Genomic DNA, 15,907 nt, shown 5'->3' on the forward strand with positions numbered 1-15,907 from the left:
TACTCTATTACCCCTGTAATACATCCAAATGCAAACAATGCCATATATCTAATAAAACCCAATGGCCAAAGCCTTCACACTTTAGTAATTTATTTAAATATTGTTTTAAAAAAATATTTTTAAAGTTCAAAATATCCCATACAAGCAAACAATTAAACAAAAAAAACTAATAAAAACAAATAAAAATATATAACATCACTACAAATAAGCTTCAAAAATTTAAAATTTAAGTTGTATAATGGGGTTAATATAATGGCCAAACCAAACATCTATAGTATATATATTTTTTAAAAAGTCCTTATTGTTTTGGTTACCCAATTAATAAATAATCAAACCCATACTCAAAGACTATGTTCTGCTACTAAAAATTTTACTTGTACTAAAATAATCCCATTAACTAATAATTTAACCTGTACCATATTACAATATACCCCTTCCTATGCTATTAATGTTAATGCCTCTCAAAAGTACCTACAAATATTTAAACAGTATATATAATATATATATAATATAATGCTATCCCCCGAAAAATATGCTAAAATATCAAACAATAATTACTGTAAAATTTACATTAAAACTGTAAAATTTACCCTGCCCCTATCCAGCTTTCAAATCACTCTCATGTATCCAAATTGCTCAAAAGGGTTGCTATTTGGCTAGCATAGCAAAAAGCACAGGCCTCCTCTAAAAAAAAAAAAAAAAAAAAAAAAAGGCTTAGCAAAACACTTATAAAATGGTGCAAATAGTGCAGCAGCAATTTGAAATATTCTTAAGGGCCAACAACATCATACAAAATTAAAGCAACTAAAAAAAGCCACTGGTCTTATTACTAAAGGAGAGCTAACCCAAGTGCAAGCTAAAGTTGGTAAATTACATGTTATTTCTGCCCTTAGTTTAATAACCCAAAAGCTGTTAACAAAAATAATATTAAAAATCACTAAGGCAAAAAAAAAATTGCAATAAATCTAGCATGTTCAAAAATTCAAAATTTCCTAAATGACCAACTAGTCATTCAACTAGTCATTACTACAGTAATTCACTGTAGTATCTAAAAAATTAAACCACCTAGTAATGCCTAGCCAATTTGTTATTAGTGCTCCTCAAATAACAGCTAATATTTAAATTGCAATAAAAAATCAGTAAACATTTTGGCCCTTAAAACCCCTTCAGCTTTAATATGTAAAAAAAAATTAAAGCAAAAAAAAAGGTATTAAAAAAAAAAAAAAACTTCCCTAACAAAATAATTACTGTTCCAAGCTAATAATTGCTGCATATACTCTTTGCTAAATATGCATTTTAATTTCACCATAACCGCAAAAAATCACATTATTTATTGGCTTGCAAACAAGTCCTACAATCAAACCTTAGGTATCAAATTCTTTTAACTGAACCACTTTAATACCTAACCAATTTCAAAATTTGCGCTTACTCCTACCAAAGGTTCAAAACATTTCTAACTTACAGGGTCAAATCCATGTGCTTCAGAATATACCGGTATATTAAATTAAAAAGCATGCTTTTCATACAGCCTATAAAGTGTCTATGTACTAATTATAATGTAATGTGCTATATAACTAAGGTAGTAAAACAATCCCATCATATTATTACAATAAAAACATTAATGCTTTTATTGCTTTTAATTAGTCTAAAATATGTTGTTTTTGTTGTTCTTGTAATAAATGTAATAACAAAAATGCCTTTCATGTTCATACTCATCATGCATTATTGCTATAGCCAGTTAAAACTTATAAGGCTAATTGTAATCCTCCTAAAATAAAAACAAAAATACAAAGCTTAATGCAATTAAAAATTTAAAAATGTTAGTTATGCTAAAAAAAGCACAGAAGGGGAGTGTAAAAGCAAAAAAAACAACGGTTTAATTTGCCATTTAAGTATCAAAACCAAAGCACCTGTTAAGCTAAGTCTTAGCCTAATACTGCGGAACCTATAAAAGCAAAGCTCACATCACAAGCAAATAAAAACAGCAAAATAGTCAATGTGACCCAGCCTTAAAATAGCAATATTTAAAAACAAAAATGAAAATTAGAAAAATATGCAAAACATAACATAAACAAACTACAAATGTTTTTAATTAATACATGCCACTAAAATATATAAATGCTTGTGTAATATTGCTTGTACTTTAAAAAAAACTAAAACAAAAATGCTCTCTGTCAGCTATGTTCTTCCCTTACAAGTGCATGTCCTCAATAAAGCTGTCTTTAATTTTATTGCTTCCAACCCAAAAATAAAGTTTGTTTCTTCCACAACAGTTAAATACTGAAGCTTTATTTATAAGCTTATGTCCGTTCTAGTTACCATTGCATTTATTTCAGTCCACTACTATCCGTTCTGTTCAACTTTTAAATAATTGTGGGCATCTTTTACTTATAAAGGAGGTTTTAAAAAATAATGCAATTTGTTTTGACTTCCCCTGGTCTTCTACCAAGTGGGGCCCTTATATTTCACCAGGTTACTGAAGGAAATATTTGCCAACTCTTGCCTTTCTCCTCCTCTCACTTTCCCTTTGCTTCCCTGGTTTTTACTTTTTAAAGTTGCTTATTAACATTACAGCTGGTCAAAATTTTTCAGAGAGAACATTTTCTCCTCATAAAATGCCATTTCATCAAAAGTTAAACTTTCTGTGGGACAGTGTCAACCATGACAACATTTTATTTTGGAGAGGAAAAGCATTTTGATAATGCTGAACAATGTGTATTTACAATGCTTAGCACAATGTGGCTCCAGTCTCGGTTGGGGCTTCTACAAAAAGAGCAGAACCTCTGTTTTACAAACTAATTGGGGACTGAGGAGTTCATAACACTGAAAAGTTCATAAAATTGAATATCTCGAAATGACAATAGGTACAGTGCAAGTTGCACATGGTGCACTGAATCACTTTCTTCTTGTCCTTCAGATAGGGTGACCAGATGTCCCGATTTTATAGGGACAGTCCCGATTTTTGGGTCTTTTTCTTATATAGGCTCCTATTGCCCCCCACCTAATCCCAATTTTTCACATTTGCTGTCTGGTCACCCTACCTTCAAACCATAGCAAAACATTTTCCAACACACTGAAGGCCTCAAAATGTGAAGGGATGTCAACTTGATCTTCATCAGATCACATTCATGCTGTGATTTTCTACTTCCTCCCTGCAGTTGCGGAGGGGGATGATTCCTGTAACTGGTTGTTCGTCAGATTGGTGGTCATAAAATCAAGATTCTACTGTAATAGTAAAATGGCCTGATTTTCTGATATGCCAAGCACCCAGCAACTCCTCGAGATTTCAAATAAGAGTTGTGGGTGCTTAGCATCTTCAAACTTCTGGTCAAGCCTTTCCTATTCAATTCTGCTTATATTCTTAGATGGCATTCATTGCTATGGTATCTGAGATCAACCACGACTACCACTAAACCTATGGCCAGGTCAACTCTTGAAAAGTCTTTGCCAGTAAATCTATACCAGTCTACTACACCAGCAAAACGCTCCAAGTGCGGATGCAGGAGTTGTTCCTGTTCCCACTGAAATGGCAAAAATCCCATTGACTCCATTGGGATTAACACAGCTTGGGGCTTGGGACAATCATGTATTTGTGCTTCTCACCTTTCTCCCCTGCTAATCTACAGACACAGACTTCTGAGCTATGGAAGCCAAGGAGTTTATAAACTCTTAGGAAGAGTTAGTCCCTGTCCCAATGTGTTTTGTACAATGCCTAGCATAATGGGGACTGAAGTTGAGTCCTGTAATAAATTTGACAACAAAAAATAATGTAATGGTAATGAGAGCGTGGGGCCCTAGAAATAAACAGACTTGCGGTGTAGAGTTTTGAGCAATATCGAAGTCCAGCTGTAAAGTAAAAGGTAGTGGTTGGCGGTGTGAAGAAAGTGATGGGAAATGTTGCCTTTTCTTTCAAAGGGAATTATATAATTTTACCCTGAACCTTGGAGGGTGGGGGGTGGGGGGATGAAAAGAAGAATCATCACACAGGGCCCAGGCCTGAACTCCTTAATCAGGCAAAACTACCACTGCTTTCTCTGACTTTCCAAAACCCTTGGGCACTAAGAGTCCAGCATGATGAGGATGATATCAGCACCCAGATGGAGGGGAAGATAATTATGGGATTTTCTTTTTGCACAGTGGAAAGGGGTGGGGAGCCACAGGTACTGTAAAGTCTGCATAAGTTTTCCCAGAGTAACTGAGGGTACGTCTACACTACGGGATTATTCCGATTTTACATAAACCGGTTTAGCAAAACAGATTGTATAAAATCGAGTACGCGCGGCCACACTAAACACATTAAATCGGTGGTGTGCATCCACGGTCCGAGGCTAGCGTCGACTTCTGGAGCGTTGCACTGTGGGTAGCTATTCCGTAGCTATCCCATAGTTCCCGCAGCCTCCCCCGCCCCTTGGAATTTCCGGGTTGAGATCCCAGTGCCTGATGGGGCAAAAATCATTGTCGCGGGTGGTTCTGGGTAAATGTCGTCAGTCACTCCTTCCTCTGGGAAAGCAACGGCAGACAAGCATTTTGCGGCTTTTTTCCCTGGATTGCCCTGGCAGATGCCATAGCATGGCAATCATGGAGCCTGTTTTGCCTTTTGTGACTGTCACCGTATGTGTACTAGATGCCGCTGACAGAGGCGATTCAGCAGCGCTACACAGCAGCATGCTTTTGCTTTTGCATGACAGCAGAGTTGGTTACCAGCCATACTGTACCATCTACCATACCATAAATTGGTAATAAGATGATCATGGTTACCAGTCCTTTTGCACTGCACCATTTGCTGCTGTCCTAAGTGCCCTGCTGTCCTGATCTCAGCCAGGGGCACAAAAGCCAAAATTGGGAATGACTGCCTGAGTCAATCCCTCCTTTTTGGTATCTAAAAATAGAATCAGTCCTGCCTAGAATATGGGCAAGTGTACTAGAGAACCACTGTATCATAGAACCAGAGAGCACAGCTGCTCTGTGTCAGATCCAGCAGAAATTATGAGCTGTATGCTATTCACAGTGGGTGCTCCTGCAACAACCGCACCTGTTGATTCCGTTCTTCCCCCAGCCTTCCTGGGCTACCGTAGCAGTGTCCCCCCACTTGTGTGATGAAGTAATAAAGAATGAAATAAGTAATAAGACACAGTGACTTGTTAGTGAGAAATGAGTGGAAGGCAGCCTCCAGCTGCTATGATAGTCCAGACAGGACATTAAGCAGTGTGGAGGAGAGGAGCCCAGCATCCCGCTGCTAATCCAGGGACAATTGAATCTTTTATTTACACATGAAGGGTGGAGGCTGATGGAGCTCAGCCCCCTGTTGCTATGATGAAGACGGTTACCAGCCATACTGCACCATCTACCAGGAAAAATCAGGAGCTTTTTACACAGGCGCCCATGATTGACCTCACTGAATGCTAGTCGGCATGGTTACCAGTCCTTTTGCACTGCCCCATGTGCCAATAGGCTGATGATGACAATGGATATCAGCCATATTGTACGATCAACCACCCATGGCGGGGGAGGGGGGAGCAAGGATGTTGGTGTTGACTGCTGCAGCATCGCGTCTATCTGCAGCATTCAATAAAGATAGGGTGACATGTAAAAGAGTCAAGAGAGGATTGTTTTCCATTTCTCTTCTGGCGGTGGGTGGGGGGGTGCATAAATTGCCGAGCTATGCCCTGAACCACCGCGGACACTGTGTTTGACCCTAGAAGCATTTGGAGCTCAGCCAAGAATGCAAATGCTTTTCGGAGACTGCAGGCACTGTGGGATAGCTTGAGTCCTCCACTCCCCGCTCCAGTCCCCCCTCCATGAGCGTCCATTTGATTCTTTGGCTGTCCGTTACGCTTGTCACGCAGCAGTGCGCTGAGTCCCTGCTATGGCGTCTGTGTGGAGATTTTTTAAAAATGATTTTGAATTTCGTCTTCTGTAACGGAGTGCTGATAGAACAGATTTGCCTGCCCTTATCCGCATGATCCATGCTGGAGCTCTTTTTTATTTTGATTTCGGACTGCATTGCCACCCGTGCTGATCGGAGCTCCACGCTTTGCAAACAGGAAATATTCAATAGTTCGCGGGGCTTTTCCTGTCTACCTGGCCACTGCATCCGAGTTCAGATTGCTGTCCAGAGCGGTCAGTGGTGCACTGTGGGATACCACCCGGAGGCCAATACCGTCGATCTGCGGCCACACTAATCCTAATCCGATATGGTAATTCTGATCCTAGCGCTACTCCTCTCGTTAGGGAGGAGTACAGAAACTGGTTTAAAGAGCCCTTTATATCGATATAAAGGGCCTCTTAGTGTGGACAGGTGTGGCGTTAAATCGGTTTTACGCTCCTTAAACCGGTTTAAACGTGTAGTGTAGACCAGGCCTGAGATACGTCCCTACAAGTGTGGTGAAGAATCTGAGCTTTGGGGTGTTTTTCGGAATCAACCCTCTGAACTTCTTAGGAGACATTGAAACTCATTTAAGCAGGAAAGAACCACAATGGAGGCTTTAGTCCTTTTACCCATTTCTGGTCCCCACTGCAGCACGTCTTCACCAGAAATGGTTTTCTTGCTTTGGCCGGGGGTACCTGTGGGGAAGGAGTCACTGCCAGGAGATGTGGAAAGGGGGCCACAGAGCGTTACCTTGAAACCTGATCCCCCGGGATGGGGCGGGAGGGAAACAAGGTAGCTGAAAAGTGGGCGGCCGGCAGCAGCCTGCTGTTTATAAGGGGCAGGGGGAAGCGGGCACGGAGGTTTAGGCAGAGCAGCGTCTGGGACACACCACAGCGGGGAGGCTGCCTGGGGCAGGGAGCGGAGGCAGGTGCGGGCGCTCCGCAGTCACAGCCGGGCTGGGAGCAGCGCAGGGAGCAGCGGGCAGGTGAGGCTCAGAACCGCTGGGCCGGGGCCAGTCTCCTGCTGAGGAATCTCTCCCAGCCCCGAGCCCGGCTTCCCCTACCTGCCCGCACCGCCACCCCCCGCCCCGGGCAGGAGGCCGCCGGGGCTCGGCCCAGGGCTGAGCGATGGGGACGCTCCAGCCCCCCCTGGCGCCAGCGGCGTGTCCGAGCGACCCCCTGGCCCAGCCCCTCCCCGCTCCCCTCCCGCGGGGGCTCAGCGGCGCACGCGGGCAGCGGGGCCCCTTCCCCGGCAGGAGCGGGGCCGCGTCTCTGGGGGCTGCTCGCTCCGTGGCCAATGGCAGCTCGGCGTGACCCGCGCCAGGGGAGCCCTGCCTGCCGCCGGGACTGACAGCAAAGGGCTCGCGGGCACTGCGGGGGGCGGAGGGGACAGTCAGCGGGTCCGAGCCTGGCGGCACCAGGCGGGTGTAGTGTGTTAAAGTGCTCTGGGCAGGAATGTGCTACTGGCAGCAGTTACCGGTACCTAATGTGAGAAACTGCTATTGGAGTAAACTGCTCCCGGCTGTAGCAGATGCCTACAGGTAGCAGTTTCTTGCACTATGGTCCATGTGAAATTGCTACGTGTAGAAATGTGCTACCTGTAGCAGTGGTTTATAGTGTAGATTGTAAGAAACAGCTTTTGTAAAAAGATGCTGCTTCTCTCATAGGTTATGTTTTCTAGAACTTTTTTCCCCCTCTTCTCTGGACTCTCTCCAATTTTTACTCCAGTAGAGTGGATAGCCCAGAATAGGGTGACCAGATAACAAGTGTGAAAAATAGGGACAGAGGGTGGGGGGTAATAGGAGCCTATATAAGAAAAAGACCCCCAAATTGGGACTGTCCCTATAAAATCTGGACATCTGGTCACCCTAGCCCAGCGTGATATTCTGTTTTTTTTCATAGATCCCTTTCCACTGTACTCCTATTCAGCTTGTGGTCCACTATGACCCCCTAGATCCCTTTCAGCAGTACTCCTTCCTAGGAAGTCATTTTCCATTTTGTATGCATGCAGCTTGTTATCATTCATAAATTTTATAATTGTATTCTCTATGCCATTATTTCACTCATCGATTCAGATTTTGAATAGAAACTTATCCAGAACTGATCCCTATAGAACCCCACTCATTATGCCCTTTCAGCCTGACTCAGCCCTTTCAGCCTGTGAATCACTGATAACTACTGTTGGAACTGTTTTCCAACTAGTTTTGCACCCATCTTATTTTAGCTCCATCTAGGTTGCATTTCCATAGTTTGTTTATGAGAAGGTCATGGGAGACCTGTAACACTACAGATAGCATTTGACACGTAAGAAACTGCAATCTGTACGGATGTGCTACCAGTAACACTGCAATCTGATGAAGCTAATTCCTACAGATAGCAGTTTCTCACACCCTAGATATGTGAGACTGCTATCTGTAGCAATGAGCTACATCAGATGGCCTTTGCATAGCACTATCCTTCAGAGGTTCCTATTGCACACAGTTCCTGGGGTAATCTTTATGTGTTTGTTTATGTGTTCAATAAGCCTCTAACATTGTCTGACCTCATCCAAAAGAGCATAAGAACATAAGAATGGTCGTACTGGGTCAGACCAAAGGTCCATCCAGCCCAGTATCCTGTCTACTGACAATGGCCAATGCCAGGTGCCCCAGAGGGAGTGGCCCTAACAGGTAATGATCAAGTGATATCTCTCCTGCCATCCATCACCACCCTCTGACAAACAGGCTAGGGACACCATTCCTTACCCATCCTGGCTAATAGCCATTAATAGACTTAACTTCCATGAATTTATCCAGTTCTCTTTATAGTCCTAGCCTTCATAACCTCCTCGGGCAAGGAGTTCCACAAGTTGACTGTGCGCTATGTGATGGAAGAAGGACGTCTTTTTATTTGTTTTAAACCTGCTGCCCATTAATTTCACTTGGCAGCCCCTAGTTCTTATATTATGGGAACAAGTAGATAACTTTTCCTTATTCACTTTCTCCACATCACTCATGATTTTATATACCTCTATCATATCCCCACTTAGTCTCCTCTTTTCCAAGCTGAAATGTCCTAGTCTCTTTAATCTCTCCTCATATGAGACCAGTTCCAAACCCCTAATCATTTTAGTTGCCCTTATCTGAACCTTTTCTAATGCCAGTATATCTTTTTTGATATGAGGAGACCACATCTCTAAGCAGTATTCAAGATGTGGCCGTACCATGGATTTATATAAGGACAATAAGATATTCTCCGTCTTATTCTCTATCCCCTTTTTAATGATTCCTAACATTCTGTTTGCTTGTTTGACTGCCGCTGAACACTGTGTGGACGTCTTCAGAGAACTATCCACGATGACTCCAAGATTTTTTTCCTGATTAGTTGTAGCTAAATTAGCCCCCATCATATTGTATGTATAGTTGGGGTCATTTTCCCCAATATGCATTACTTTACATTTATCCACATTAAATTTCATTTGCCATTTTGTTGCCCAATCACTTAGTTTTGTGAAATCTTTTTGAAGTTCTTCACAGTCTGCTTTGGTCTTAACTATCTTGAGCAGTTTAGTATCATCTGCAAACTTTGCCACCTCACTTTTTACCCCTTTTCTCCAGATCATTTATGAGGACTGACCCTTGGGGAACACCACTAGTTACCCCTCTCCAGTCTGAACATTTACCATTTATTCCTACCCTTTGTTCCCTGTCTTTTAACCAGTTCTCAATCCATGAAAGGATCTTCCCTCTTATCCCATGACAACTTAATTTACATAACAGCCTTTGGTGAGGGACCTTGTCAAAGGCTTTCTGGAAATCTAAGTACACTATGTCCACTGGATCCCCCTTGTCCATGTTTGTTGACCACTTCAAAGAACTCTTTAACAGATTAATAAGACACGATTTCCCCTTACAGAAACCATGTTGAATTTTACCCCACAATTTATGTTCTATGTGTCTGACAATTTTATTCTTTGCGATTGTTTCAACTAATTTGCCCGGTACTGATGTTACACTTACCGGTCTGTAATTGCCAGGATCACCTCTAGAGCCCTTTTTAAATATTGGTGTTACATTAGCTATCTTCCAGTCAATGGGTACAGAAGCTGATTTAAAGGACAGGTTACAAGCCATAGTTAGTAGTTCTGCAATTTCACATTTGAGTTCTTTCAGAACTCTTGGGTGAATGCCATCTGGTCCTGGTGACTTGTTACTGTGAAGTTTATCAATTAATTCTAAAACCTTCTTAGTGACATCTCCGTCTGTGAGCATTCCTCAGATTTGTCACCTACAAAAGCCGGCTCAGGTTTGGGAATCTCCCTAACATCCTCAGCCGTGAAGACTGAAACAAAGAATATGTTTAGTTTCTCCACATTGACTTTATCATCTTTAAGTGCTCCTTTTGTGTCTCGATCATCCAGGGGCCCCACTGGTTGTTTAGCAGGCTTCCTGCTTTTGAGTTTTTGGCTAGCTGTTCTTCAAACTCCTCTTTGGCTTTTCCTATTACATTTTTACACTTAATTTGGCAGTGTTTATGCTCCTTTCTATTTACCTCACTAGGATTGGACTTCCACTTTTTAAAAGATGCCTTTTATCTCTCACTTCTTCTTTTACATGGTTGTTAAGCCATAGTGGCTCTTTTTTAGTTCTTTTACCGTGTTTTTTAATTTGGGGTGTACATTTCAGTTGGGCCTCTATTATGGTGTCTTTGAAAAGTGTCCATGCAGCTCGCAGGGATTTCACGCTAGTCACTGTCCCTTTTAATTTCTGTTTAACTAACCCCCTCATTTTTGCATAGTTCCCCTTTCTGAAATTAAATGCCACAGTGTTGGGCTGCTGAGGTGTTCTTCCCATCACAGAAATGTTAAAAGTTATTATATTATGGTCACTATTTCCAAGCGGTCCTGTTATAGTTGCGTCTTGGACCAGATCCTGCGCTCCACTCAGGACTAAATCAAGAATTGCCTCTCCCCTTGTGGGTTCCTGTACCACCTGCTCCAAGAAGCAGTCATTTAAATTATCGAGAAATGTTGTTTCTGCATTTTGTCCTGAGATGACATGTTCCCAGTCAATATGGGAATAATTGAAATCCCCCACTATTATTGAGTTCTTAATTTTGATCGCCTCTCTAATCTCCCTTAGCATTTAATCATCACTATCACTGTCCTGGTCAGGTGGTTGATAATAGATCCCTAATGTTATATTCTTATTACAGCATGAAATTACTATTCATAGAGATTCTATGGAACATGCGGATTCACTTAAGATTTTTACTTCATTTGAAATACAGAGGCACATTTGAAATACAGAGACATGGTCAATATTTCTAGCCTCAGATACAAATGTTACATGCATACAGGTTGGATAAACACAGTCAATAGGTCTACAATTTTGCAATGATACCCCACATTAGACATCTTGCATAAAGTATATATTAGCTATGTCATATCCATATCATAAGCATATTTTCATAAAGAATATAGAGTATAATGTCACACCCCACGTGTATGTTTACTGATCTGCAAACAGTAAAGGAGCATGCACATTTGGGTGCAAATGCTCATGACAATAGTGCAGAGCCATGCAAGTTCCATGATTCTGTGTGAGATGGCAGACAGTGAGGAGGGCCAGGCAGGTTAGCGGGTTTAGAAAAAAAGGTGTAAACATTATGTATACATTTCTATATGGGATACATATAAAATTAGTGGGTGGTCAACAATGCATTATAAGAAGTTGGATCTCATGGCCACAACCACTCTCTCTAACCTCTTTGGTACCCAGCATACACTGACAAAAAAAGCTTCCCAAAATACAGTAGGATATCTATTCATGGTGCACCTCACTCTGACTCTATACAAGTGCTTCTGGTGAGTACCTTAACTGCTGAGACAAGGAGTCCAGGAGGCATACATACAATATGATGTACACAAGTGGCATAGTAACCATAGTGACTCTACACTGACATAAGTTGAGTTAACCCACACCTAAAGTGTACATATGGCCCTAGGTATTGTGATAGACTCAGGCCAGTTTGGTACAGCAGAATAGCAGAAGGCAGATATACTGGCCACTGGATTAACAGTTTTCTGTTCCCTGACTGACCAGAGCAGGGGCTGCTCCAGGCTAATGAGAACACCTGACTCTAATTAACCTGTAAAGAGTCAGGTGAGGCCATTCAGTTAATGTGACCACCTGACTCTAATTAAGGCCCTGCTGTTACTATAAAAAGGGCTCACTCCAGTCAGGCAGGGGAGCCAGAGGAGAGGAAGTGCGGCTGAAGGGCTGGTTACTGAAGACACCCTAAAACATCATTAAAGGAGCCCTAAGGTAAGGGTGAAGAAGGGAGAAGCAGGAGAGCTGTGGGGAAGTGGCCCAGGGAAATGTAGCAACTCTGGCAGTGAAAGGTTGGCTGCCAACAACTGCTACTATTAGGGTCCCTGGGCTGGAACCCGGAGTAGAGGGCGGGCCCGGGTTCCCCCCAACCCACCACTACAGGAACAGCTCCTGGAAGGGGAAGTCAGGTCCCTGTCAGGACAGGAGGTTGAACAGAGACTGTGGGAGTTCTCTCACCAACCTCCTTGCAACCTATGATGAAAAGGGCTCAGTAGACTGTAACCCTGGCACTAGAGAGAGAAGGGCTACGTGGAGGGTCACAGTGAGCCACTGAGGCTAAGCATAAACCGCCTAGAAGCGCAGGACCCACAGGAGCAAGGTCAGAGCTCTGCCACAGTATATGCAATGTTTGGGAGAGGTAACAGGAACTGTATGAGGGTAGTCTAAGGCCAAGTCTACACTACCCGCCGGATCGGCGGGTAGTAATCGATCTAGACACAAATCAATCCCCAAATAGACGCCCGTATTCCACCTAGGCAGGAGGAGTAAGCAGAGTCGACGGGAAGCCGCGGCAGTCGACTTGCCTCCGTGAGGACGGCCAGCTAAGTTGAACTAAAGATACTTCGACTTCGGCTACACGAATAGCGTAGCTGAAGTTGTGTATCTTAGATGTATGCCCCCCACCCCTCGCAGTGTAGACCAGCCCTAAGATTCATTCAGGTGTTTAGGCTCAAGGCACTGGAACTGGTCTTACTGCACCCTACAGGCTCAAGAACAAAGAGGCACATAAAAAAATCATTTATTTATTAACATTTCTTGACTCAAGGGTGTATAACTCATGCTGGGAGTGGACAATGGGATGATTCACTGAGTCATTGCCTGGTCTGATCATTCCCAAATTTGCACCTAGCATTGGCCACTGTTACAAGACAGGATGCTAGATTAGGCGGACTATTGGTCTGACCCACGATGGCAGTAATTACAGGGAGAAAGACGTCATAGGAGATAATATACTGCCTTTACTGAATATTTGAGAATCAAGTTGTACACAATGGCATGCGGAAAAACACTAAGGGCTAGACTAAGAGGCAAAAAAACAGTTGCAAAAAATGCAATCCCCATTGGTGGATTGACTCAAAACAAAGTTTTGACACTAGGCCAGAAATTCAGTCAGCTCTAAAATGAGAAGAAAAAAATAAATTAAAAAATTCAGGGAATTCCAGCAACAGATAAGACAACTGCTAGGAGATGCTATGCAATCAGATACTACACTGGCAAGTTAAAACGCTCTGACTTGATGGCTCAGGGGTGTGAAAAATCACCCCCCTCCAAGCACAGCAAGTTTGAGCGCTTTAAAGCGCTAGTGTGGACACTGCCCGGAGCTAATCCCCTCATCAAGGTGGATTACCAGGAGCACTGGCACCCAGGGCAGCGCTTTGAACTTTGTAGTGTAGACAGTAGGTTAGATCAGTCAAAGAGGAGTTGCATTGACTAGGCACTGGGATGCCTGTGCCTTTAAGAACCCAGCCCCGGGAAGCCGATGCTGAGAGGTGCTGTCTGTGAGAGGGGAAATAAAAAAAGCCCCTTTGCCCCACACCATTTTTGCAAACATGGGTGTCTCAATGCCATTGGGGTAACTGTTACACCCTGTGCCCCTGCCTGTGCTGTATTTTGCCCTCTGACACCTTCTGCCAGCGTCTCACTCCAAGCTTAACTCCTGTTTCTCCCCCCTAGCCCTGATTTTGCCCTGTAGCCCCTCTCCTAATCCTGCCACCAGCTGCTTGACCACCCCCCCCGACCAGTCAATTTCCACCCTCTTCTCTGACCCTGGCCACCCTCCTCCTCCGATTCGCCCCCTTTGCCAGTTTTTAACCCCTGTGAAAAGCAGACTGCAGAATCTTATAGCTAATAAGGGCAGGGTGAAGGGCAGTGGTCTCAGCAGATGTACTGAGTATGCTCAGTGCACTGTAAGTAGCACCTTGCTGCGGAGATCAATTTAATACACTACATCTGCCGCCGCTACCGCAGTGGAGCCTTGGGCCCTTTAAATCTCCGCCTGAGCCCTGGGGTAGTGGCAGCAGCCGGGATCCCCCACGGTCCATCGGTGATTTAAAGGGCCCGGGGTTCCACTGCGCCCTCGAGCCTCTGGCCCTTTAAATCATTGCCAGATCCCTGGGCTGCTGCCATTACCCCAGGTGCTCTGGCAGTGGGACTTGGTTGGTGATTTAAAGGGCCCAGGGCAGTAGTGGTAGGTGGCCAGGAGCCCCTGGCCCTTTAAATCACCCCCGGAGCCCTGGAGGCCTTGGAAAGCAGGAGGAAGGCCAGGGCCGGTGCAAGGAAGTTTCATGCCTGAGGCGAAACTTCCACCTTGTGCCACCCCCCCAGCTAACCCCACCCCCCCACAGCAGCTAACCCAGCCCCCCACCCGGGGAGCCCGCCAACCCCCCTGCCCGGGGAGCACCCCCCCTGCAGCAGCTACCCCCCCTACACAGCAGCTAACCCTGCCCGGGGAGACTCCCCTGCCCTCGGCACGGCAGCTAACCTTGCCCGGGGAGCCCCCCTCTGCTGCGGCAGCTAACTCTGCCTGGGGAGCCCGCCCCAGCTCACCTCGGCTCCGCCTCTTCCGCTGAGCACGCTGGCTCTGCTCTAATTCTCCTCCCCTCCCAGGCTTGCACCGCCGATTGGAGGAGAATTAGAGCGGGGGCTGTGTGCTCAACGGAGGAGGCAGAGTGGAGGTGATCTGGGGTGGGGAGCGGTTCCCCTGTGTACCCCTCCCCAGTTACTGTGGGTGGCCTTCCAGCCCCCCCCCCCGCCCCAGCTCACCTCCACTCCACCTCCTCGCCTGAGCAGGCTTTTAGGCGACCCCAACCTCTAGGCGCCCTAGGCAGCAGCCTAGTTTGCCTAAATGGTTGCACCGGCCCTGAGGAAGGCTATGAATAGCTTGGCTTTCCCGCCATGTGGGAGAGACCAGTTGGGAAGCAGAGGGAGGAGCAGGTCTGCCTGCAGTCTGCCAGCACAGCACTTCCAGGCCCAGCAACTGGCCTAACTTGTAACCCCAGCCTGCAGAAAAGTCCCAGGCACAGACAATCCTCCTTTCACCACCTGCCAGCAACCGGAGGAGACAACCTGTCTCTCCTGCCATTTGCTGCTTCCAGCCTGCCTGTCCTGCAGCCAGCCCACACCAGATTCAGGATTTTAGAACCCATGGGTTCCAAGCTTTAAAGGCTGTCAGCACTGTTTCAGAAGGGAGTGGGCGGTTAGTCCATTTCCAGTGATCGCTAGGCAGGACCTGCTTGCCTGAATCAGTCTCCTGACCACTCAGCCAGAAATGGAACCTGAGGGAGTATCCGGTATTAGGACCTGGCTACACTTGCAGATGTAGAGCGCTTTGAATTAAACCAGCCTTCGGAGAGCGCAGTAGGGAAAGTGCTGCAGTCTGTCCACACTGACATCTTCAAGCGCACTGGCATTGCCACATTTGCGGCACTTGCAGCAGCATTGGGAGCAGTGCATTATGGGCAGCTGTCCCAGCATGCAAGTGACTGCAATGTGCTTTCCAAATGGAGGTGGCGTGGAGTGTGACAGGGAGTGTGTTGTATGTATGTGGGGGGAGAGAGAGTTGGTCTTTGGGGCATGCTGTCTTGTAAGTTCAGTCAGCAGCAGACCTCCTTTCCCCCTCTTCCCCCGCCAAGCAGCATTTCACAGTAATGGTTGCTTTGTCTCAGAGC

This window comes from Mauremys mutica, chromosome 2 (assembly GCF_020497125.1).
Source record: "Mauremys mutica isolate MM-2020 ecotype Southern chromosome 2, ASM2049712v1, whole genome shotgun sequence".
Classification (NCBI taxonomy): Eukaryota; Metazoa; Chordata; order Testudines; family Geoemydidae; genus Mauremys; species Mauremys mutica.